The sequence below is a fragment of the Schistocerca americana genome, chromosome 1, assembly GCF_021461395.2.
Source record: "Schistocerca americana isolate TAMUIC-IGC-003095 chromosome 1, iqSchAmer2.1, whole genome shotgun sequence".
In the NCBI taxonomy this organism is placed as follows: domain Eukaryota; kingdom Metazoa; phylum Arthropoda; class Insecta; order Orthoptera; family Acrididae; genus Schistocerca; species Schistocerca americana.
This window is the reverse complement of record NC_060119.1, coordinates 213,506,472-213,533,761: the sequence shown is the minus strand read 5'-3', so window position 1 is coordinate 213,533,761 and position 27,290 is coordinate 213,506,472.

Below are 27,290 nucleotides of genomic sequence, written 5' to 3'. Positions count from 1 at the left end.
TGGTAATCCATTTCATTCCACACACGAATCAATAGGGCCTTGTTGACTGAATCAACAGCTTCAACAATTCGATTTCTCACCTCTTGAAGGGAAGTTGCCATATGTGGCACAAAGACTGTTTTTTATGTACCTCCACAGAAAAAAATCTCAAAGTGCGAGGAATGCACGTTGCACCTGAACAATGGATTGACTTTGCGCAAATTCCAACACACAAAATGATTTCTCTTGTTGTATAGTGGCCATGTTGCTACAAACACAAAAGCACAGCTGCGTCAAAACTTCGAACCTCCCTCTATCCAGCGACAAGCGCAATGTGTTTCTATCTTTTAAAGTCTGTAATAAACAACTGAAATCTGTTCTTTCTTATTGAATCACCCGGTACTTAACTGTCGTTTTTCTGCTCAATAGGAATGTGAATATTTTGTAGAAATAATTATTGTTTTACAGCTTCAGCCACTTGACTTTTGCAGTAAGACTTGCTCGTTTTGTAACGATTGATACAAACAAACCTAAGACAACGACGGTCTGCGGAAGCGTGAGCGCGTATGTATGACAGCAAATGGACCAAGGAAGTTTTATGATCGACGTGTAATCTGGCAGGCTCCGAGTAAACGCGAATCTGGTAGCAGTAGCGGCTTGGAGAATGGAATGCATCCCACTAACATAAACCAGAACTGGCTGCTGCAATACAACTACATTATATACAGAAACAGGCAACAAGCAAAGATGAAACTGAATCAGTTATTACACCACTAAAGAGTAAAGATCACCATAGGTATGATGAAATTTGAGGCATAATTAAGGAGATAAGTGCAACATATTCTAGTTTTGTACTCAGTCACCTGCACAACGTTCCTTTCCGGTGTCGTCATCTTCCTGACAGATTTAAATAGTCGTTAGTGAAGTTATCTTACAGAAACGGCGAAAGGGCTAATGTAGGCAATTGCAGGCCAATGTATTTGTTACCAGTGTTTCAACAGATTTAAGAAGAGATTGTAAGTTATAGGAGAATAGTGGCACAGCTTGTTGCGCATAATTTGCTGTCAGACTCTCAGTTCGGCTTCAGGGAAGGAGTATCCACGGAAAATGCAATTTATTCTTTCGCGTGTGAGATACCAACAGGGCTAAAACCTAGGCTGAGCGGCAGTAGTTAGTTGTCTGAGTCAATGAAAGTATTTGACATCGCGGGTCATGCAATACTTTTGCTAAGTTGCGACATTATGGGGAAGGGAAAAAGCTAAACGATGATCCACTTCGTATCTGAAAAGTAGGTAGCAGAAGGCTGTCCTACTGTGTCAAGAAAAAGGAGAGTTGAATCTGACTGGTATGATACGAAGGGCCCAGGGTGGGGGATAGAGAAGATGTCGGTGCCACAGGGTTCCATTCTGGATCTGTTGCTTATCTTGATACATCCTCCTTAGTCACTATGTAGGTTATACGCTATATGCATCACCTCATCAACTAAATTTGCTGTGGCTATTTGTAGCGCATATTTGTAGCGTATACTTTGCACAATGTGCTTCCAGTGCAGCACTTGCTTTTCATTCTGCACGTTCTCGGTAGGTTCGGAAATATACCCTACAAAATCGAATAAGTGATTGTTAATTTCATCATAACAGGCGATACATTTTTATCCTCGTAACACTGGGTCTATATCCGGCAACGACCTATACTTTCATATATGCATGAGAAGTAAGAGTGTGGAGAAGAAAAGGACGAATATGATTATGAAGATGATGCACTAGTAATGAGGAAGCGCCCCAGAACATCAAAGTCTGTCTCATCGCCAACAGCAAAGAAGTAATTTGCTATGCATCTATCTGAGACGATTAATAAAAGACAAAACATTTGTTTCAGATGAGGGTTGTCCAAATGTAGCGTTTCACATATTTACAGTGCACCAAACGCAAAGTATATCTCTGTTTCACTGAAAAAAGGAAGTAAATTCTGTAAAAAATAGCAGTACTGTAAAATAATCTTATTCTATTTTCATATATAAAATGAAATAAAAATTTGTCGTACTTATGTAAACATCCTTATGAATTCAGTTGTCAATTTGTACATAAAATCCATAAAAGTATTTTATTAGGTACACTGATTTGACAAAAGTCAAGGAATAGCAACGAGCCGGCGGCTGTGACCGAGCGGTTCTAGGCGCTTCAGTCTGGAACCACATGGCTGCTACGTCGCAGGTTCGAATCCTGCCTCGGGCATGGATGTGTGTGATGTCCTTAGGATGGTTAGGTTTAAGTAGTTCTAAGTCTAGGGGACTGATGACCTCATATGTTAAGTCCCATAGTGCTTAGAGCCATTTTTTGAATAGCCACGTAAACATATACGGATGGCGGTAGTATCGCATACACCAGGTATAAAAGAGCAGTGCATTGGTGGAGCTGTCATTTGTACTCAAATGGTCCTAAGAGACCAAACTGCTTAGGTCACCGGTCCCTAGACTAACACACTACTTAAAGTAACATATGCTAAGACCAACAAACACACCCATGCCCGAGGGAGGACTCGAACCTCCGGCGGGAGGGCCCGCGCAGTCCGTGACATGGCGCCTCAAACTGCGCGACCACTCCGCGGGACATTTGTACGTGAAAAGGTTTCCGAAGTGTCATGGTCGCATGACGGCAATTAACAGACTGTGAACTTGGAATGATAGTTGTAGCTAGAGGCGTGGGACATTCCATTTCGGAAATCGTTAGGCAATTCAATATTCAGAGATCTACAGCGTCAGGTGTGTGCGGATAATACCAAATCTCAGGCATTACCACTCACTACAGACAACACAGTGGGCGACGGCCTTCACGTAACGATCGAGAGCAGCGACGTTTGCGCATAGTTGTCAATGCTAACAGGCAAGCAATACTGGGTGAAGTAACCGCAGAAAGCAATGTACGACGTACGACGAACGTATCCTTTAGGACACAGAGGAGAAATTTGGCGTTTTTGGGCTATGGCAGCAGACTACCGGTGCGCCTTTGCTGACAGCATATCGCATCTCCTGGGCTCAGGACCATATCGGTTGGATGTTAGACGACCGGAAAACCACGGCCTATCCTGATGAGTCTCGATCTCAGTAGGTAAGAGCTGATGCTAGGGTTCGAGAGTGTCGCTGATCCCACGAAGCCATGGACCTAGGTTGTCAACAAGGTACTGTTGGTGGTGGCTCCATAATGTTGTGGGCTATGTTTACATCGAATGGACTGGGTCCGCTGCTCCAGCTGAACCGATCATTGACTGGAAATGGTTAAGTTCGGCTACCTGGAGACCATTTGCAGCCATTCATGGGCTTCATATTTCCAAACAATCATGTGATGTCAACGGGCAACATTTGTTAGCGATTGGTTTGAAGAACATTCTGGACAGTTCGAGCGAATGATTGGGCCACCCAGACCGCCCGAGTGAATCCCATCAAACACTGATTGGGCAAAATCGAGAAATCAGTTCATGCACAACACTTTCCCAATTATGGACGGCCATAGAAGCAGCATGGCTCGACCATGTCAGGTCGAGCTGGTGCACAACGCCGGACAAAAAGAGGTCCAACACGATGTTAGGAGGCATGCGATGACTTTTGTCACCTCAGTGTACACCCTACATTATCAAGTAAGTGATTATTAATTTGATGAGAATATGAGATACATTTTTTTTTCTATGTAGCACTGGATCTACATTCAGCAACGACTTCCACTTTCGCACGTGCAAGAGGAGTAACAGAGTGAAGAAGAAGAGAAGGAATGTGGTGACGAAGATGTCGCGCTTCCAATGAAGAGGCGTCCCAGAACACCAAAGCATTTTTTGTATTTTATCCATATTTTTCTGCTTCAAACGTGACTGTACGGAATACACTCGAGGTATGAATTAAAAAACGCCTTCAGTCACAATTTTTCGTGTTTTATTCAGTACACGATGCATGTCGGACCCTGTGGGTCCATCTTCAGGTGTAATTCGTCTTAATACATGCTTTATTTGTTCTCTTGAATGACATGAAATGCATATTCCTGTCACGAAAAGATTTGATATTAGGTTACGAATTTCGTTAAGTCAGACGCGGAAAATATGTGTGAAACAGCGGAAAAGGTGAAAAGGGTAAACTTACCAAATAATCCAAGAAAATCGTTTTTGACATTTCAGTTACAGCATAAGTTTTTTCCTCCAAAGTTTGTCTCATTGCCAACATCAAAGAAGTGCTATGCCACGCACCTACCTGAGATGGTGAATAAAACCTAGAGTGCATTAAATGCACACGATACTATGTTTCACAGAAAAAAAGAAGTGTGTTACTGATATAAACATGTGTTTCAGTGGTCAGTTTACAAATAAAATCCATCAAAGAGTTTTATTAAATTTATTATATTTTATTACTCTGACAAAAGACGTGTTTGAGGTCTGTTGTAGCGTATATGCTATATGCCCTTGTGATTCACGCCAATGTTTCGATGTTTCAGTCTTATGCTGTACCAGAACAACTCACTGATCACCAACATAAACTTTATATCCTTAACGCCTAAGCTCATGACAGAGAAAGATATCTATTATACGCCTCTAAACGCGAGAGATGACAAAAAATTTTTTATTTGCAATCCCTGTCGGGCCATTCAGATATGGGTTTTCCGCGACTTCCCTAAATTGCTTGACGAGGGGGCGGGGTGTACGTAAAATCTGCAAAATTATATATATATATATATATATATATATATATATATATATATATATAGCGCCATACAGTTCTGGACCATGTTAGATATATAGTCTTCAATTTTCAGAGTTTAATCCATGGTACAAATGATGTAAGAACCATCTTGCTTCCAACAATCCACAATGCCACGCCCACTTTTCCGTAACCTTTTGCACTTGTTTGCAATAATTTACTATTTTCTGCCGTCAGAGAAGATATCTGTAGAGCACTGAAGGTTAGAGCCGATTTACGATGCAATTAATTACGATTTATTAAAGAAACGCATACATGGCGGAAAACGAAACCCATACGAAAGCTTCAATAATCCTATTTAGACAGACATTTTGCTCATCTAGTATTGTTAACATTTCGGGTCAATTCTAGTGTCCGATTCCACACGTCGGCTTAGAGCAATGAATGACGTCTTACCTAAGGCAGAGACGCTACGTAGAGACAATGTCTGAAAGGAACTGATCATATTCGCACACAAACAAATGGAACATACGATAAAATTACATTCACAGTTCAAGTGATTAATTACAAATACAGCAACACAAATTATATCGAAAAGAACTGAAGGTAACGAAAATAAATAAGAACAGAAAAAAAAGTATACGCGCAAAAAATAAATTATCGTAATTTATGCGAGTAAGGAAAGCACAGTGAACATATAAATCCATTACAGTATAGCGCATGATGAAGTCATAATATTGTGAAATAGCGCTAATTTTTAATAACAGTTATTGAATCTAGTGGGACTAGTAAAAGAGTAAGTAAATTCACACAAAGTTGTGTCTAACTAATATTGGTATTGATAACTAGAGCTATCGATTCTAGCCATTCCATGGTACGTTATTTAGTTCGTTTTTCCACAAGGTATGTGCACTGAAGTATGATAAGTTTTCTGCATTTGTAATTGCTCTCTGACTAATACTGTAATCGGTAACTAGAACTGACCTATACAGATTAATTCCAATTACCGATTCCAACCATTCCACGGTTCGTTATTTAGGCCATTTTAACAAAAGGTGTGAGCACTAAAGTGTTACAGGATTTCTACATTTGGTATTACTCTCTACACTCCTATGAAAAAGAGAAAAAATTTAGGATCCTTATCTACAATATTTGTCACTTTTCCTTAGTAGTTCTGAGATCAATAAGAAATCTAAAAATCCTACAAAAACATAGTCCACAGATTTACTGCCGAAAATTTCCAAGATTATAAACCATCGAAAAGTTGGAATAGGCAACTAGAACTGATTCCTATATAGGTCAACTCTAGTTACCGACTCCAACCATTCGATGATTCATTAATTAGATCGTTTTTTCAGCTGGTATGTGTACTAAAATGTAGGCTAATAGATTTTCTGCACTTGTAATTGCTCTCTAAACTACTGCGAAAAAGTTGTTAATATTGGAATCATTAACTAGAATTGACTTACATAGAAGGTCAGTACTAGTTACTACAACATACCCTTACGAACGATGATTAATAAACAATAACGTAAACCTTTTTCTAACAAACATTCAGAAAACGCTAAGAATCATTGTGTGTTGTATACGTCACATGAATTTTATTTTTCAAAATTTTGTAGTTAATGTAAATGTCAAAGAATAACTATATGTTAAATATGATGTATTTTAGAGTTACATTATAATAAAATCCGAGGTCATGCTGTTTTTTCATTCTTAAGAAAAACGCTCCATTACAGACTTCTGTCTCTTTTCTGTTTGCCTTCAATGTTAATTGTTGAACTGTATCGGTTTAAGTAATCAGGTGTGTGTGTGTGTGTGTGTGTGTGTGTGTGTGTGTGTGTGTGTGTGTGTGTAAATTGTTAAATATTTTAATATATGATTATAGAGCATTTGTTGGAATTAATTAAGTACTGCAAATACCCTTCCATATTAAATTCATTAAGATTTTTCAGCATTTAGCATTTGTAGCTGTTGAACTTAAATTAATCGTCCAAAGGTGCAGGACCTGAAATGGTTTAATTTAAGTTGTTACATTTTCAGAACAGCAGAGAAGATTCTAAACACTTTCTTACAGAATTTTGAGCTAAAGCCCAACTAGAAACTTGGCATCGACTAACGTAGCCATTTATAATATTTTTGTGAGCAGTAAATAGTTTGGCTATATAAACTAAATGAAAGCATTAACTAATATAACAGTAAAGTATTTCTCTCACAGTCAGTATTACTATAGATGTTAAACAAGTTCTACGCAGGCAGAGGTATTTTATTACGCGATTTAAAAACAATTTGCAACAACAATTAACAGTTTTCAAATCTCACATTATAGAAAACGGCATATTTCCGATTCCAATGTTTGTTATTTCACCGCAGTAGCCGTAGAGAGTAATTACAAGTGTAGAAATGCTACTATATTTCAGCGGATGCAGCGCCTGCAAAAATTATTTGCATATGGAACGGCTGGAATCGGTAACTGGAATTTACCTACACACGTTAATTCTACCTATCGATTCCAATATTCGTTCTTTTTGTAGATTTTCGTTAGTAGTGATCTGGCTTTTCTTTTAGAATTTAGTGTGTCCGTTTCTCCACATTTCCTGCTATTGTTTCACATTTGTTGTCATTCATTTCATTTCCCCATTTTTCTGTTATAGTTTTGTTTCTCCCCATCCAAAACCACAACGTTCCTGCGCTTCTCCCATTAGATTGAGTAATTGATAGGAAAATTAACACTATTTTTTACAATAGTATGAATTCACCATGCGCTTTACTGTAACGCAATTTAAATTACGAAGATAATTCTTATCAGAAATGAAAATTTATTTTTTATTCTTGTTCTTATTTACTTTTGTTATCTTCAGTTTGTTTCGATGTAATTCATGACTAAGTAAATAGCTGCGTGAAATGTGATTGTAATTTTATCGCACACTACATTCGTTTGTTTACGAGTATGATCCGTTGCTTTCTTGGATCAAGTATACGTAGTGTCTTTGCCTTAGATATGACGTCATTGCTCAAACCAGTCAAGTGGAATCGGACACTAGAATTTATCCTAAATTTTCGCATATGATGCTTCTCTCGTGTTCAATGGTGGTAACACAGAAGAATCAGGACCCTATGAGACTAGGATTTTATGTACGTTGCTTCATTGAAAACCCACTGAAGAAGGTTGATGACGTACATACTGCTAGTTCTGAAATATCAGTGAAGAACATTGCCAAAAGGGCACGCCTGAAGGATCAGACTGGAAGAAAAGAGCTGCATGAAGACCAAACAGACTAAAAAATTGTTAAGGTCAACATTAAGGTACTTGTTTCTGGCATAAGTGATAGTAAAATCTTTTTTCTGTTTTTTTTCTTCAGTGTATAAAGAACCATTGCAGATAAAAAGGTGAAGCTTGCTACAGACTTTGTACCTACTATAACACAACTTCCTGTGTCACAAACTTTTTCAGAGTACATTACTGTTATTTTATTTAAATTTTTGTGAAATAAAAGTTGCTATAGATGACACGTAATTTTAAGAAATTTCTGCGAAAGTCCTAAGACGATTATTAAAAAAGCAGGTAGCACACAGATTTCTTTATCTAATTTCAGAAAATAACCTGCCACATTATGAAAGTGATAAGCAAAATAATTTTTAAGAAAATGTTCGCCATGTGATAATATGGTTCCAAAAGCATCCACCAACATATTCATAAAAAAATTTCACAAATTTTTTATAAAAAATTAGGTTGTAAACAATAACATAATGACAACATGTGCACAATTTGTTTCAGTCAGCTCTCTAACAGTAAAAGTAATTCCCTCATACGTTCCCGCTTAAGGTACATGCCGGGATTATCGCTTTGAAAGGTCGGCCGATTTCCTACTCGATCCATCCCAAATCCGTGCCTGTACTGTGTCTCTAATGACAAGTTGTCGAGGGAACGTTAAACAGTAATGCTCGTTCCTTCTTTCATTCCTTCGTGTAACCTTTGTAGCTGACACAAACAAGGGCTATTATGGAAGACTTGGAGCGCAATACACGTAAGGGATTTGGCTAAATAACATCAGCACGTGGCTGACTTTCAGACAACAGGTCAAAGTTTAACTGCAACAAAACCCTAAACGTAGAGTTTCTGACACGGAGCTCTTGTAAATGCTAAAAATTATTGCCCCAAGATGGTTAGACAGTCAGTGAAGTTGACCATTTTAAATTCTTAGGACTGAGGGTAAATGGAAGGCTCCGTCGAAAGTATTACGTGCAGATCTTGTGCAGGAGCACATTTTTTTCGTCTTTTATCAATTCTTTGTTTTGTTTATAAATTTTCTAATAATTTTTTTATAAAGAATGTACTGACTCGTTCCAAGGCGAATTACCTTTGGCTCGCATGAGCCTGCGAAACACAATAAATAAAATAAACACTTAAATAAATTACTTCTTAAAATAATTCGTTTTTGAAACGGACTACAAAGTGTAAAATTATTTCTCCTAGCCCCACACAGAATTCCAACGCCATACAGATAGTCCTGATTATTTTCTTTATCGCAGTCCGTTTTAACTACAATAGCAGAGCATTTAAACCATTAGTCAACCTATCTCTCCGATGTATATTGTTTCTCCGTATGTACAGCTTTAAACAAAAGTTGTATACACAACAATATGCTGTTTTGTTTTCTTCCTCGCAATTGCTTTTAATAGAAAAGCTGATTATCTGCATAAATTAATAATGTTGTATTTATGGCTTATCGGCTTATGATGAAAATACTACTGCGCTTTCTGAATCGTCTGAAGCTTTGCAACGCTGCCGATTCATATGAGAAATAATGACATTTAAGCTACTATCCTCACAGATCTAGCAGCTGGAGAGGCCTCTCTCATCCTCAGTACAACATTATTCTAACCACCCGTTCAATTTAAGCGAGTCCAGGTTTCGTTTGCAGTAACAATGGAGAAGGCTCAAGGTCGGGCATTCAAATCGATTAGAACTGATTTATGATCGGAGAGTTCTTCGCGTGGTCAATTGCCCTTTCACCAACTGGTGGTTCACAAAACGAATTCATCCTCTTACCACACGATATCTAAAAAGAGACGAAAAGTATACTGTAACCCTACAATGTACAAAAATTAAAAAAGAACCTTCAAAACGATAAAAACAAAAAAGTAAAGAAAGGAGTCTTTTTTATTCTTACTCCATATGATTCATTATAATTTCGAGTTCTACATCTTCAAAGTATACTAAGTCGCAACGAGGAGCTGAAAGTTGCATTCTGACACAATTCCTAGGGAAACGTCAGACTAGGACATACTGTATATCAATTTCTGATACATATTTGGCAATTGCGAAACATTTCCAGGTTCGCTAGTATAATATATTTAAACAGCTATCGGTACTGTGTTATTCAGAGTATATAGATTCAGAGAACGCAGAGAAGTTTCAGGTTATTCTCTAGTTAGATATTTAATACACTTTTTCAACATAAAAGAAAGATTTCTTCTCCACCAATGTAACCATTTTGCACAAAACAACTACAGGGTGGCGCACGAAATATGTTACCATTTTGTTATTGAATATAAACTTTATTGTCAATACAATCTGAAAGGAACATATACTACAATGAAGAGCCGTCCATGGAGATTTGTTCTAACTCAGCACATGCTCAATATGTCCACCATTTCGTTTCCGAACTTCCTTCAAACGAACACTGAAGTTAGTGATTACCCTACGGCATATGTCTTCCGTAATTTCACTGCAAGCTTGAAGAATAAGTCTTCTGAGCTCCATTAAATCACGTGGACGTTTCGGGAAATTTTTTTCCTTTAGGTACCCCCCAAGAAAAAAGGCACTTGGATTGAGGTCTGGACTATTGGGGGGCCAATTTTGTCCGTCATTGAAGCGACCTGGAGACCTGAGTGAAATGATCCGCATGTCGAAATCCTCGTGTAAAAACTCCAACGCAATGTTTGCAGTATGTGACCTTGCTCCATCTTGCATGAACCACTGCGTGTTGAGGGGCAAGGCAGTGGCAATAAGCTGTGGAATGAAGCTAAGGCGAAGCATGTTCAAGTAACGCTCGCTGTTCACAGTTTCTTCAAAGAAAAAGGGTCCAATAAGTCCGTGACTGGAAATTGCTGCCCACGCTGTAATCCTCGGAGCATAATGTTGTCGTTCATGAACCACTTGTGGGTTTTCAGTTTGTTAACCACACCATCTAAATGAAAATGCGCCTCGTCTGAAAACCAAACGTTGTTGAGAGTTTCTTGCCTATCCTCCGCCCACTGAGCAAACAGTAGTCTCCGCTGCTTGAGTTTTTCAGTGCGCTTCTGTGCACAGGTCATCTTGTATGGGTACATATGGAGGTCACTTTTAAGAATGCGTTGAACGGAGCGTCTGGATATTCCCAGTTGCACTGCTGCCTTTCTACACGATTTCCCAGGACGTCTCTGTACAGCAACTCGTTGTTGTTGTTGTTGTGGTCTTCAGTCCTGAGACTGGTTTGATGCAGCTCTCCATGCTACTCTATCCTGTGCAAGCTTCTTCATCTCCCAGTACCTACTGCAACCTACATCCTTCTGAATCTGCTTAGTGTATTCATCTCTTGGTCTCCCTCTACGATTTTTACCCTCCATGCTGCCCTCCAATGCTAAATTTGTGATCCCTTGATGCCTCAAAACATGCCCTACCAATCGATCCCTTCTTCTCGTCAAGTTGTGCCACAAACTTCTCTTCTCCCCAATCCTATTCAATAGCTCTTCATTAGTTACGTGATCTACCCACCTTATCTTCAGCATTCTTCTGTAGCACCACATTTCGAAAGCTTCTATTCTCTTCTTGTCCAAACTAGTTATCGTCCATGTTTCACTTCCATACATGGCTACACTCCATACAAATACTTTCAGAAACGACTTCCTGACACTTAAATCTATACTCGATGTTAACAAATTTCTCTTCTTCAGAAACGATTTCCTGTCCATTGCCAGTCTACATTTTATATCCTCTCTACTTCGACCATCATCAGTTATTTTATCCCCTAAATAGCAAAACTCCTTTACTACTTTAAGTGTCTCATTTCCTAATCTAATTCCCTCAGCATCACCCGATTTAATTTGACTACATTCCATTATCCTCGTTTTACTTTTGTTGATGTTCATCTTATATCCTCCTTTCAAGACACTGTCCATTCCGTTCAACTGCTCTTCCAAGTCCTTTGCTGTCTCTGACAGAATTACAATGTCATCGGCGAACCTCAAAGTTTTTACTTCTTCTCCATGAATTCTAATACCTACTCCGAATTTTTCTTTTGTTTCCTTTACTGCTTGCTTATATACAGATTGAATAACATCGGGGACAGGCTACAACCCTGTCTCACTCCTTTCCCAACCACTGCTTCCCTTTCATGCCCCTCGACTCTTATAACTGCCATCTAATTTCTGTACAAATTGTAAATAGCCTTTCGCTCCCTGTATTTTATACCTGCTACCTTCAGAATTTGAAAGAGAGTATTCCAGTTAACATTGTCAAAAGCTTTCTCTAAAGATAATGTTCCAACATTTCTACGGGATCCAAACTGATCTTCCCCGAGGTCCGCTTCTACCAGTTTTTCCATTCGTCTGTAAAGAATTCGCGTTAGTATCTTGCAGCTGTGACTTATTAAACTGATATTTCGGTAATTTTCACATCTTTCAACACCTGCTTTCTTTGGGATTGGAATTATTATATTCTTCTTGAAGTCTGAGGGTATTTCGCCTGTCTCACACATCTTGCTCACCAGATGGTAGAGTTTTGTCAGGACTGGCTCTCCCAAGGCCATCAGTAGTTCTAATGGAATGTTGTCTACTCCCGGGGCCTTGTTGCGACTCAGGTCTTTCAGTGCTCTGTCAAACTCTTCACGCAGTATCTTATCTCCCATTTCGTCTTCATCTACATCCTCTTCCATTTCCATAATATTGACCTCAAGTACATCGCCCTTGTATAAACCCTCTATATACTCCTTCCACCTTTCTCTTTCTGCCTTCCCTTCTTTGCTTAGAACTGGGTTGCCATCTGAGCTCTTGATATTCATACAAGTGGTTCTCTTCTCTCCAAAGGTCTCTTTAATTTTCCTGTAGGCAGTATCTATCTTACCCCTAGTGAGACAAGCCTCTACATCCTTACATTTGTCCTCCAGCCATCCCTGCTTAGCCATTTTGCACTTCCTGTCGATATCATTTTTGAGATGTTTGTATTCCTTTTTGCCTGCTTTATTTGCTGTATTTTTATATTTTCTCCTTTCATCAATTAAATTCAATATTTCTTCTGTTACCCAAGGATTTCTACTAGCCCTCGTCTTTTTACCTACTTGATCCTCTGCTGCCTTTACTACTTCATCCCTCAAAGGTACCCATTCTTCTTCTACTGTATTTCTTTCCCCCATTCCTGTCAATTGTTCCCTTATGCTCTCCCTGAAACTCTCTATAACCTCTGGTTCTTTCAGTTTATCCAGGTCCCATCTGCTTAGATTCCCACCTTTTTGCAGTTTCTTCAGTTTCAATCTGCAGTTCATAACCAACAGATTGTGGTCAGAATCCACATCTGCACCTGGAAATATCTTACAGATTAAAACCTGGTTCCTAAATCTCTGTCTTACCATTATATAATCTGTCCGATACCTTTTAGTATCGCCAGGATTCTTCCAGGTATACAACCTTCTTTTATGATTCTTGAACCAAGTGTTAGCTATGATTAAGTTATGCTCTGTGCAAAATTCTACAAGGCGGCTTCCTCTTGCATATCTTCCCCCCCAATCCATATTCACCTACTATGTTTCCTTCTCTCCCTTTTCCTACTGACGAGTTCCAGTCACCCATGACTATAAAATTTTCGTCTCCCTTCACTACCTGAATAATTTCTTTTTTCTTGTCATACATTTCATCTATTTCTTCATCATCTGCAGAGCTAGTTCGCATATAAACTTGTACTACTGTAGTAGGCATGGACTTTGTGTCTATCTTGGCCACAATAATGCGTTCACTATGCTGTTTGTAGTAGCTAACCCGCACTCCTATTTTTTTATTCATTATTAAACCTACTCCTGCATTACCCCTATTTGATTTTGTGTTTATAACCCTGTAATCACCTGATCAAAAGTCTTGTTCCTCCTGCCACCGAACTTCACTAATTCCCACTATATCTAACTTTAACTTATCCATTTCCCTTTTTAAATTTTCTAACCTACCTGCCCGATAAAGGGATCTGACATTCCACGCTCCGATCCGTAGAACGCCAGTTTTCTTTCTCCTGATAACGACGTCCTCTTGAGTAGTCACCGCCCGGAGATCCGAATGGGGGACTATTTTACCTCCGGAATATTTTACCCAAGAGGACGCCATCATCATTTAATCATACAGTAAAGCTGCATGTCCTCGGGAAAAATTACGGCTGTAGTTTCCCCTTGCTTTCAGCCGTTCGCAGTACCAGCACAGCAAGGCCGTTTTGGTTAATGTTACAAGGCCAGATCAGTCAAGCATCCAGACTGTTGCCCCTGCAACTACTGAAAAGGCTGCTGCCCCTCTTCAGGAACCACATGTTTGTCTGGCCTCTCAACAGATACCCCTCCGTTGTGGTTGCACCTACGGTACGGCCATCTGTATCGCTGAGGCACGCAAGACTCGCCACCAACGGCAAGGTCCATGGTTCATGGGGGGAGGCAGCAACTCGTACCGCTTCAATATCCTCCGCCGAACAAACAGACTAAGGCCGAGGTCGCTTCGCTTCCAATACCGTTCCTTCCTGTGCAAATTTATCGTACAACCTGTGGATGGTCTTCTTGCAAGGGTCCCATCGTGTGTTAAACTGTTGTCGAAAACGCCTCTGAGTCGCATCAAGGCTTTTCGTGTCATGAAAAAGTAACACAATTGCCGATCGTTGCTGTATCGTCAGTCTTCCATTGTCAATCATTGCTGCTTACTAGTCTCCTAGCGCCAGTATCGTGAATTACACGTCATTTCGTAACTCATTTGTTTTTCCAAGCTCTGCTGGTACTGCTGTAGAGATCCCAGCGGGATATCTAATGTGCGTCGTAAATTGTGAAAGAAAGAATTGGTAACACATTTCGTGCGCCACCCTGTAGATCTTCAAGAGATGAACTTTTTGAAACTTTATTTCTTTAGTTAGCAGTAGGTGTTCCAAAATATTTCAATTTTCCTCAAATTACTAATTAAGTTTTTTTAATACAGTTTACTTTCAAGAAATTATAACATTTTGTAAAACTAAACCTCACGCTGGTCAATTTGACATCGCAATTATCCGTTTTCCACTCTTCGTTCGACTACGAAAATTCGAAAAAAAATTCTCTTTAATCACTAATTAAATTTTTCTTAATTACACTGAATACTTTCCAGCAATTAAACCTTGTTTTGAGAAACCTGGTCTCACTCTGGTCAGTTTAATATCTCATTTGTCCAACTCTTTGTTTGACTACGAAAATTCGGACAAAAAACCACTGTGTAGTTTCTAGAGAGCCTTGTTGTCGGTCCGCTACAACATTCAACCAAAAATAATATTAGAACAAGGAACCAAACTTCAAAAGTGTGATTTCTGTCTGTAACTTTTGTTTCACTACTGGATTAGGTGGTGAATGTAACGACTGCACTGAACTACAGTTGGAGCATCGAACAGGTATTACAGTAAGTAGCTTTGGCTGCTCAGTAGCGCATTTATTAAACTACAGTACAGCCTAGCATTACGCAACTTAAAGTAATAAACGACGTTTATTAACAGAACTGTTAACGGATATACAGTATATGGGGCATTACAGGCTCTACCACGGTTATTTCTACTTAATTTTATCATTATTGTATTAGTCTATGGAGAGAGCAAAAAAATAAAAGAAAGGTGCAGGCAATTATATTATCAGCGATGAATCAGTATTATAGCTGCCGGATAAAATTGGCAAAAGATAATGGCGGTTCCCTTTCTTAAAAATGAGCTTTCCATTTATTAAAAGTCAATATCCTTAGATCCAGTTCAGTAATAATTCTGTTCGGATGAACCGCCCTAATAACGGGCCTTAAATAAAAATTCCCAGGAATATCTAAGTTACCGGTGTAACAATCACAACTGGTGTCCTAAAATCCGCATCCGATTACACTCAATAATCTCTCCCTCATGGTGCCGTTAACAAAAAGTGTCAGAGAGTAAATATTTGTCAAAGCTTCACCCAACCCGCAACTGCACAGTGCAATAAACTATTGGGGAAAAATGAGAATCCTTCCATTTCAGTTCCTTAAACCATAGTTTGTTGAATTAAAAGCATAAAACATATTTTTTTAATAGTGTTACAGACACTCAGCAGTAGCTTGACACTCATTTCCCTACCATTGTACCTGAAATTAGTATTTTAGTGGGCAATAAAGAAAACATACATAACTGGCGCGTTATAAGATTTACAATATTTATATATACACTGGTCAGCCAAAACATTATGGTCACTGCACGCTGCAAGGTTTGATGCCTCCTGGTGACGTTGCAGGCCGTAATGCAGTAAGAAAACTATGTAAGCCGAACAGAGCCGAATGGGGGATTACACTAAGGAAGATGTGCTGCAGATGGAGAAATCCGCCGAGATAAGTGACTTTGCCAAAGTGCAGATTATTATTAGGCAGAGACTGTGAACGAGTATCTCGAAAACGACGAAGCTGGTCGAATGTTCACGTGCTACTGTCGTAAGCATCTATGGAAAGTGGCAGAAGGGCAGTGAAACTACCACAAGGCGCTAAGTGGTTGGACATGGCTCTGAGCACTATGGGACTTAACTTCTGAGGTCATCAGTCCCCTAGAACTTAGAACTACTTAAACATAACTAATCTAAGGACATCACACACATCCATGCCCGAGGCAGGATTCGAATCTGCGACCGTAGCGGTCGCGCGGTTCCAGACTATAGCGCCTAGAGCCGCTCGGCCACTCCGGCCGGCAGTGGTTGGACATCCACGACTCTTCACAGAACATGTGGTTTGGAGGCTTGTCTGCTCTGTAAAGTAGGACAGATGGCGATTTGTGGCACCTTTGGCGAAAGAACACAATACCAGAGGACGCACATGTGTTTTCGAAGCACACCATTCAGCGCACATTGTTGAACAAGGGGCCCCGCAGCAGACTATCCGTGTGTGTTCACATGTTGGCCCAATGACATCGTCAATTACGATTGTAGTGGGGTCGGGATAATCGAGATTGGACCGTGTATCACTGGAAACGTATCAGCTGGTCGAATGAATCACGTTTTTGTTACACCAGCACCAGCTACAGCAGTATTATGTTATGATACACATTCTCCTTACGCTTGCGTGGGACCTGTGGTCGTAATCGAAGACACTATGTCAGCTACGGACCACCTGCAACCCTTGATACTTGATGTCTTCCCTGACGACGGTGTCGTCTTTCAGTCTCGAACCCAGGATCCAGAATCGTGCTACAGTGGTTCTAGGAACATAATAGCGAAATCACGTTAACGTCTTGGGCATTAAATTCGCCTAATGTGATGTAAATCCGATTGGTCCCATATGGGTCGCTACCGCGCGCCATCACCGCGTACATAAATCAGCGGCCAGTTAGTTACGGGAATTACATGACTTGAGCGTTGACACCTGGTGCCACATAATTCACAAAAATACCGACGAACTGTAGAATCGGTTATATGCTGAATCGGTGATTTATTGCGTTACAAAGATGGTCCAATAAACTATCAAGCAGGCTATCATAATGTTTTGGAAATTGGAAATTTGTTGTAAGGTTTTACGGGACCAAACTGCTGAGGTCATAGGTCCCTAAGCTTACACATTCATTAATCTAATTTAAACAAACTTACGCTAAGGACGACATACACGCCCGTGCCCAAGGGAGGACTCGAACCTCCGACGGGGGATCCGTGCGGATTGTGGCAAGACGCCCGAGACCGCTCAGCTACCCCGCGTCGCTATAATGTTTTGGCTCCTCAGTGTATACGTTAGGGAAAAATACTTTTCGCTGTAATGAAAAGAACAATAACCTTCCCTACGTCCAATAATAGTGACTGGTCAAATTGTGGAAAAACCTAAGGAATAAACTTAGCGAATATAGCCTGCAAAGTATACATAACAATTATTTTTGTTTTTTCTCTCTTAAGTATACTGCAACCTAAAGTGGCCCCTAGACTGTCAATAATATTGACACTATTCCCAGATGTGCAATAATGTGAGACCGAGAGTTTTCTGCAATAATTTGAGAACATCGAAAACTTAGATAATATATTGAGCTGCCTGGAAATAATGACCCTCTCTGGGCAATCTTGACAATATCCTTGACATATACAGACCAATAACGTTAGTTTTGCTGCTGTTATGTAGTAAATGAATTAAACAAGATGAAAGAGCATTATTACTACAGTGCATCGAAATCTATAAATAATTGCTGGCGCTGTGAGATATTAGGGCAGATGAGAACAAAACCAGAAGTGTTGAAATTTTAAATAATATGGTTTGTTGCTCAGAAAATAAAGGGAGGGCGATGAAAAAATGTTTTTATTTCGTTAATGCAGATGGAAGTATATATAGATATATATCTCTGTGTATACGTTACTTACTCCAGTACAATCCTTTAGTGCACACACTATTGGAGGACATTTTTCCATAACTATGTCTCAAACACTGTAAAGTGAAACGGCACTTGCAAATTTCAAGTCTTCGCAAAAATTGCCAGTAGCAAAATTCAGAGAACAATAAATAAACACTGACTCAATGGACCTATGGGGGGGGGGGGGGGGGGGGGGAAAGGGGCGCTCCTTGAACCTTTTCTCATCCACCAACAAAGTAGAGCAATTATCACAGCAGCAGCACCTTAATCGTCCAACAATTCAAACCACACTATTACTGCACAAAATTATTTAACAGTCAAAGGAGAGCGTCAATAATACTGCATAGCATCATTCACCGTCCACAACAAACGCGTTTTGCTTTTAAGCGTAGATTTGCTTTTAAACATAGCATACATATTACGTTTCCATATGTTGATCGTTATATATCTGGAAATATTTTGCTAATGAAATTTACTTATGGTGTTTATTATTCCCTCATGTTTCGAGCTTGACAGGGCTTTCCATCGTTGCTAGTAAAGGCAGTAGTCAAAGAAACGTTGTTGCAGTTCACCTTTCGCAATTTTCGCATTTCCGGAACCCGCTTTTTCTTTTGACGCATTTGCGTTCTGTGTACTTTTGTAAACTTAAGACAAATTGCCTTCACAAATGTTTTATTGTGATCTCATCTGTTCTCCATTCAGCATTGTTTTTCTGTGTTCATTTGTGTGTGTTGTGAATACTGACAACATCTCAAATAAAATATTTTTAAGCACACTTTCATGTTCGTGTGTGTGTGTGTGTGTGTGTGTGTGTGTGTGTGTGTGTGTGTGTGAGTGTGAGTGTGTGTGAGAAAGAGAGAGAGAGTATGAAAGTGTGCTTAAAAATACACGTTTCCGATTTTGGCAGAAGTGGAGGTCAGAGTGGGCTGGCCCAGTTTATTCCTTGATTTTTTTATTTATGTATTGAAATATATCAAAGTTAATACACAAAGTTTAATACAAATTCCTACAGTGTTGTGACAAAAATGCAAACACCAATTTTGTTATTGTTGTTACAATAACATTTTGATAGAAAAAGTACGTCCAAAATTTTCATCAATCTTCGTCTGAATGCTCGACAGAATCATTGCAGTGCAAATATTAAAAAAAGTCCTTTCACGTCATTTTTAACACATGGCACATGAGCCCACCGCTTACAACTCGTGCACTGAATCCTCTCATCACCTGGATTGCTGTGAGAAGTTTAAGATGCAGGGCATCCTCGTCTGTTTCATCTTGAAGAATCTTCTTAGGAATACCTACTCCCTTCCTGCGCTTTATTTGAGGAATTTTATCGCGTGATTTGGCTTGATCATTGCCCCTATGTTTTATAAAAGAGATTATTATGCATAGTATCAATATTTCTCTGTAAAGTGTTTCCTTTTCTGTATGTAGAGGCTTGTTGTTTGCGTTGTAACAAGTCTTCCACTGGAGTGTGTGTCAGCATAGGTGAAATTCTTTTTGGTTCGTTTGGTGTCTTTTTTTCTTGGGCGAGATTTCTTAAACGGCCTGACTACTTCAGGCGCTGGGAAGCACTACTGGTCGGATGATGTGACTTTAAGTTGACAAACGTTCTTACTGACAGCATAGGCCTAACAGCATAGGCCTACTATTGTGTTCTTGAGCAGTTGAAGGGCCAGCTTCAGCAACTAAGCCACAGCCAGGAACATTGGGATCATGTCCATCTGTTACATATTAAAGCAGAATGTCGCTATCGGTGAACATGTCTTTGATTAAGGTGGAGATGCCTGTCACTCTGAATCTGGGCGTAATTTCGTTTGGTAGTGCGGCTTCCACAGTGCCTGAGAGGTCGCATATTGTCATTGATCGTTAGTTTTCTGTCATCCATGCATCGCACGCTGAGTTTACTTACCTTGAAGAGGCTGTAAACACTTCTGTCTAAAGGCTGTAGTTTGTGGCTACAGTGAGGTGGAAAAGGCAAATATGTGACAATATTTTCCTTGAAAAACTGGGAACTATGGTTGTCAATTAGTACCAAGCAAAGATGTCTTTGGAACACCAATTATGCGATACAAAGTGTTGCATGCATTCCAAGAAGTTAGTTTCTGTTATTCACCCTGAGGAATGGGCACTATCCTTGCTCCAGACAGGACTGTCTCTGATAAGATGGACCTTGAAATTAACCGTAGGAATATGAAAATTGAGGCATGGTATTTCCAATTGAACCAATAAGTAAAGCCGTAGCGATAAGTGGTCTGCTCTAGCAGATGTTCCCCGCCGTAGCTGGCGTAATCCTCTTTGAACGACTATTATGTCAAATCTTCAGGTTCTAGTTTCATTTCCATTGCGGGTGTAACCAGGGGTCAGTTTCACTCTTGTCAAAACGTTGTTCAGACTGTGTTGTACTTATTGGAGCTACTACATCGTGCCATTCCCCAGGAATTACCATGGAGTGTGTCGGGTGCCGTTCCAGAAATCCTGGAAATCAGTCAGATCCCGGCATTCCAAAGTCGGTTTAGTAGGGTGCAGCGTGTTATCCTGGGTGGAGAGCCACCCACGGATGTAAAAGTAACTACAGGTGTGCCGCAGGCAAGTGTAAGATTCACCAATCTATTAGCCCCTTATTGGTTTGCCCAAAGCGTGTTTCTGCAGAAGCAGATCGGACGCGCCGTATCCGAGAAAAATTGCCTAACGGTAAGTGTGGAGCATTCTGTATATTCTTTAATACACTAATAAAGGTTGAATCAAAGTTTTGTTTCTCCAGGTCTATTACTACAGATTTTGAACTGCTTGATAAGCTTCCCCTAAATATAAGAATGCCACACAAAATGATATATTCACTGCTCTGCTCTATAACCGTTCACGATTTGCAAATGATGTCTTGTGCTGAATCAACTTAAGAAATAGCTAGCTTGTTCCTTTACCTGACTGAAATGCAATATCTTTCCTACATTTGAAACCATCAGAACTAGCAGTTTTGACTGAACTACAGCTACGTCTACAACTAAACGCGACATTTCTAGTTAATTTCACGACATATTCTTACAACAGGCACCACATACATAAAGCAACGATGGCCAATGATCCATTCAGCGTAGATGCATACCAGGCTCGAGGCTCTGAGTACCATGGGACTTAACATCTGAGGTCATCAGTCCCCTAGAACTTAGAACTACTGAACCTAACTAACACACATCCACGCCCGAGGCAGGATTCGAACCTGCGACCGCAGCGGTCACGCGGTTCTAGACTGAAGCGCCTAGAACCGCTTGGCCACACCGGCCGGCACCAAGCTCGAACTTTTACAGGAATCGACGAGATGTGGCGAGTAATGAGGCTAATGAGCAGGGGCACTACGCCAATAATGTCTACTATAAGTTGAAAATTTGGGTCTGGCAGGAGGCGTGCGAGGATAGTCCGTGCGGTTGTGGTGTGTCCGGATGGCGTACTGATCAGCGCAACTGCCCAGCAAGTAGGAGACACAGGCTCGAACCCAGTCTGGCACTAATTTTCAGCTTCCCCCATTGACATAAATCAATACCCACTGGCAGCTAATGTCTTTAATTGCTTCGTGTCTTGCATATGACTCAACAAAAGTATCATCGTAGGGGGGCATGTAATGTACGCTGTAAATGGATTGAGAATTTCTTGTTAGGGAGGATCCAGCATGTTATCTCGGATGGAGAGTCATCGACAAATGTAGAAGTAACTTCAGGCGTGCCTCAGAATTTGTTGGGACCCTTTCTGTTCATGTTGTATGTTAATGACGTGGCAGATGAAATGCACCCAGCTCCCGCAATAGTATTATTGCGAACAGTTAGCTAATGAAGGAATTTTGGAGCGGACAGCGCCTATTTTGCACTGCGAATTAGCTTGCACTGGAGTACATTCAGTAAATATTTGCAATTACTTAACTTCGGCAGCGTTGTCTCGATGATGATTTCAGCTGTTGCTCTCGTGTTAACAATGGTCCCGGTTTTTATCAGTTACTTGAATTAAACGCAAGCTTCTTTGGTTGTTTATTCAATCACGGAAAAAAATCTCTGGCACACCTCTGACATAGATGATACATTCCATTTTCATCATAATAACAGTGAATTCAAATTTCCTTCTGTACATTCCAAATAACCATGCTGTCCACAGCTGATAATTAACTGGCCTCGAGCTACAAGCACACAAGAACAGTTCCTTCCTTTCAGTTCGTTACATACATGCTGACTCGAACAAGCTTCTAAAGCGAAAGATACATCTGTGCCAAAGATAGACTTCCAAGAAGGTAAATTGAGATGAAAATCATAAACTGTGACATGTGTTTTTGTACATCAAAAGGTAGAAATGTATGCGTTATTGCAAAATACAAATTGTGTTAATATATCGAATTGCCGTTTTCATGTGAAACGATTTTAAATCAGATGTAATGTAACTGGATGACTATTCACCTTGCAGCTAAAGCATTAACGTTTTCGGAACAAATAAGAAAAAACACACACAAACTCAAAATAAGAAACGAGCTTGCAAATGACCGAAAGTTGAGCACAAATAATGGCCTCCGCTGCCAAAACCTAAAGGCGTGTACGTTCACAAGAAACGGTACCAGAATCTTCGCTATAGGAATCAGGCATCGACAGGTTCAATGCTACTCACAGAGCATCTGCCCTACGATTGTTACACAGACCTTTGGCAGTCGATCCAATTATCTATGGTGACGCAGAATCTGAAACAAAGCTGCACCGTCAGACAGTCATAAGATTTCAAAGAACTCAAGGATTGGCAACTTGCTTCATATTTTCAGAAACGTTAATGGAGGGTAACTGTAGAATTATGAAACTTAATTTAAACCTATATTATAGATGTGATATGGCATAGGTCATCCTTCGATCCATTGTAGAACTTGGAAAGCCATTCAGGGAATATTCGTTCACATTTTTGTTGAATGCAGTTGGTTTTTATCATCCTGTATTAAAATATTTCCTTTTATCAATAGTGCAATTTATAAACAATGTTTTGTGAGTAGAATAAAATTTCCAATGGTAAACTTAACTGCTTTTTCGACGTTATTTTACTAGCTAACTAAAAATAAGAAAGCCTTGAACCCCTTCCACTAAATCTAGTTAGTATTAAGATTCTTTTACAGGAAGTGCAGTGGAGCTGACGCTGAAATCATTAAGTATTTGATTATATCATCACTAGTCTCACTGAACTCTTCTAAACTCTACATGTCATGTGTGGTCTGGCGTCTCCTTACCAGCAAAAGGTCCCAGGTTCAAACAAGTCAATTCCCTAAAAAACACGCTCAGAGCGTCGTTGCGCGAAAGTGGTAGGGAGACACGACTTAGAACAAACAGACACCACGCAGAATGTTAGATCTCTTCCTTCATACGGTGAGCGTTTCAACTCAGCTAATGAATGTGTTTCCTACAACAGATCAGTCCTGGCATAAAACATACGCCCCCACAAATCGCACAATGACTGGAGGAGGGCGGGGTTGTAATTTTTTTTTATATTTTTTGGCTTTCGGAACTTGCCCCTACAGTCATCCCAACACTGGAAATGTTGTCCTATACTGAGGTGACAAAAGTCATGGGATACTTCCAAAAAACTGTCGTGCAGCAGCAAATCGACGTGGCATCGACTCAGCAAGTTTTTGGAAGCCCCCTGCAGGAATATTGAACCATGTTGCCTCTATAGCCGTCCATAATTGCGAAAATGTTGGCGGTGCAGCATTTCACAGCAGACTCTTCTCTCGATTACGTCCTATAAATATTCGATGGGATTCATCTCGGGCGATCTGGGTGGCCAAATAATTTGCTCGAATTGTCCAAAATGTTCATCGTACCAGTGGCGAACAGTTGTTGCTTGATGACAAGGTGCATTATCACCCATTTGTTGTTTGGGTACATGATTGGCTACCAATGGTCTCCAAGTAGCGGAAAATAACCATTTCAGGTCAGTTATCGATTCAGTTGGACTAGAGGAGCCAGTCTATTCCACGTGAAGACAGCCCACACCATTATGGAGCCACCGCCAGCTTGCACAGTGCCTCGATGACAATTGGGCCCATAGCTTTCCGTCCCTCGCCACACTCGAACCCAACCATCAGCTATTATTTTCTGAAATTGGGACTCGCCTGCGATTCCACGGTTTTCCAGTATTCCAGGATCCAACCGACTTGCTCATCAACCCAGGAGACGCGCTACAGTCGATGTTGTGCTGCTAGCAAAGGCACTCGCGTCGGTCGTCTGCTGCCAAAGCCCATCGTCGCCAAATTTCGCCGCACTGTCTTAGCGGATACGTTCGTCGTACGCCATACAATGATGTCTGCAGTTATTCCACGCAGTGTTGCTTGTCAGTTACCACTGACAACTCTACGCAAACGCCGCTGCTCTCGGTCGTTAAGTGGAGGCCGTCGGTCACTACATTGAGAGGTAATGCCAGAAATTTGTTATTCTCTTTACACTCTTGACACTGTGGATCTCGGAATACTGAATTCCCTAACCATTTCCGGTATGGAATGTCCCATGCATCGAGCTCCAACTACCGTTCCGCGTTCGATCTGTTATTCCCGTCGTGCCGCCGCGTCGGAAACATTTTCACATGAATCACCGTGTAAAAATGACACCCTCGCCAATGCACTGTCCTTTTATACCTTGTGTACGGGATATGACCGCAGTCTGTATATGTGGATAGCGCTATCCCATGACTTTTGTCACTTCAGTGTGCTGTTTGTTTTCATAATTCAGTCTATACATTAGTTTAAGTTGTCCCATGTTAGGAAGTTACACAGGCTTAACAAAGGCCAGGTACCGACACAAAACATCCCTGGTATACTGAAACGAATGTGGAAGACGAAAATGTAATATGGGGTACACAGAGGTAGTATACAACAAAAATCATGCTGGTAAGACAATAAGAAACGATAAATCACCGTAGGTACACATCTGTGCTATTCCCGAAGCAATCCGTAATAATGGCTATGCATCTAAATTAATAATAAATTGTACTTTTGTACGACTTGTTAGAATTGTTTCAGAGGCTGCGGATAGGGAATTGAATATTTGTGAAGGTCAGTATCATCTATACCAAACGTAACAACACTGTACAATGACCAGCTTTGCTTTTTACAGCCGTGCTTACTGTTACATCAGTATTCAGATGCATACATAGAGGAGGTACATAATGACATACATTTAAAAGGTGAGCGTTCCACATCCTGCTAAGTACCATGTGGAAATGTGGGGTGTTCAGAAAGTCTCTCCGCAGTGCTGTACGATTGTTAGCCGCGAGTGCCGTATTCCGCAGTGAATATATACCCAAATGAAACCCAGTGCAATACAAGTTATTAATTTATTGAATATTCATTTTTACTTACAAATTTTCACATGAAATGTTGAAAGTGTCTCCCCTGTTGTTGAATACACAATTCAACTCGTCTAATCATGTTTCCAAACACAAGCTGTAACATTTCTTCTGTAACAGAAGCAGTGAAAGTGGATAATGCATTTTTAAATTCATCGATCGATTTTGGACGATTTTTATAGACAGTTGCTTTCGCAGAAGAAAAAGTCAGGTGGTGTTAGGTCAGGCGATCGTGGAGGCCAAAGTCCCTGTGAAATTGTGCGATCACCAAAAACATCAGCAAGCAGTGACATTGAAACGCAAGCTGTATCTATGGTTGCACCATCTTGTTGAAAATAACCGTTCAGTATTTCACTTAACACAAGTTCTCCTGGGAACGGGTACAGAATATCACTACAGTATCGTTGTGCGTTTATTGTTTCGTTGAAAAACCCAGGCAGGCGATCAATCATATGGCAAGCGCGGCTAAGAATCATACGGCGCTGCGGAGAGATTTTTTGAACACCCTGTATAATCAATTAATCGAGTTTTTTTTCTTGCCCTGGCTTCTAATTAAAACGAGCAGTATATTAGCAGCGCAGGGAGGTACTGTATATGTGTTGAGGAACTCGTCGAGTATACATTGCTATGTCGTTGGATGACAACAAGGTCGGAAGATGCTGATGATCAAGCATCCGAAGATTACTTATAAGGACGCTGATATGGTACGTGATCTGACGACATTATAGGAACATGTGGTTTGGGTAGTCTTCTTCTCCACAAACATATAGAGGCGCTTTGTTTGACCCGATACAGGTGTATGTTGAACTTCCAACTGTCAAACTTCAGCCGTGCTGTAATTTTCATGAAGCTCCTCAATGTTTTTGTGTTATTATATCATGGTACTCTTGGAATCGAGGGATGAGTTAGTGCGTAATGATTGCCTTTGACTTTAGATGTCGTCGACTATTCTTCTTGCCAGACCAATGGCTCTCTGGCCCTGGCTCTGAGCACTATGGCACTTAACATCTGAGGTCATCAGTCCCCTAGAACTTAGAACTACTTAAACCTAACTAACCTAAGGACAGCACACACCGTAGCGGTCGCGCGGTTCCAGACTGTAGCGCCTAGAACCGCTCGCCACCCCGGCCGGCCCAGACCAATGGCAAACGCTTGCTGAGAATGGCTATCATATCCGTTAATCATATTTAATAGCCCCGTGTACAGACGCTTTCTTTGCTAGGACGTCTACTTGTTCATTCCCAGGTATCCAAGAATAACATATCATCCATACCATAACGATGTTGAAAAACTAGCTGGGTACTCGAAACTAAAAATCGATAATTGCTGCAGCTTTGAGGTTGGTGCAACTATTATGATGGTCTCTAATCAAGCTGTAGGGCTGACATACTGTAAGAAATTATGGTTATTGTGTCTGCCGTGGTCGTGGGGTTGGAACTAACACAATTTTCTTGCTTGTCGCTTGGCGTCTTCGTGTCTGCGGCGCTCTCCTTCAAACAAGCCGACAGCGGTGGATGTAGTGCCCCCTTACAGTAAGCTATCAACAGCAAATTCTTCCAAAATTTGTGTATTTGTACTAGTCGTCTTCATGATAAGTTTCAACTGGTCCTTGAAGCGATCAAGAGGGCTCCATGAGGTCTACTGCCATAGCAGAGTTCGCCATAAAGGATTTGCCGGAGAAGACTAGTATCATTCACGAGGTGAGCA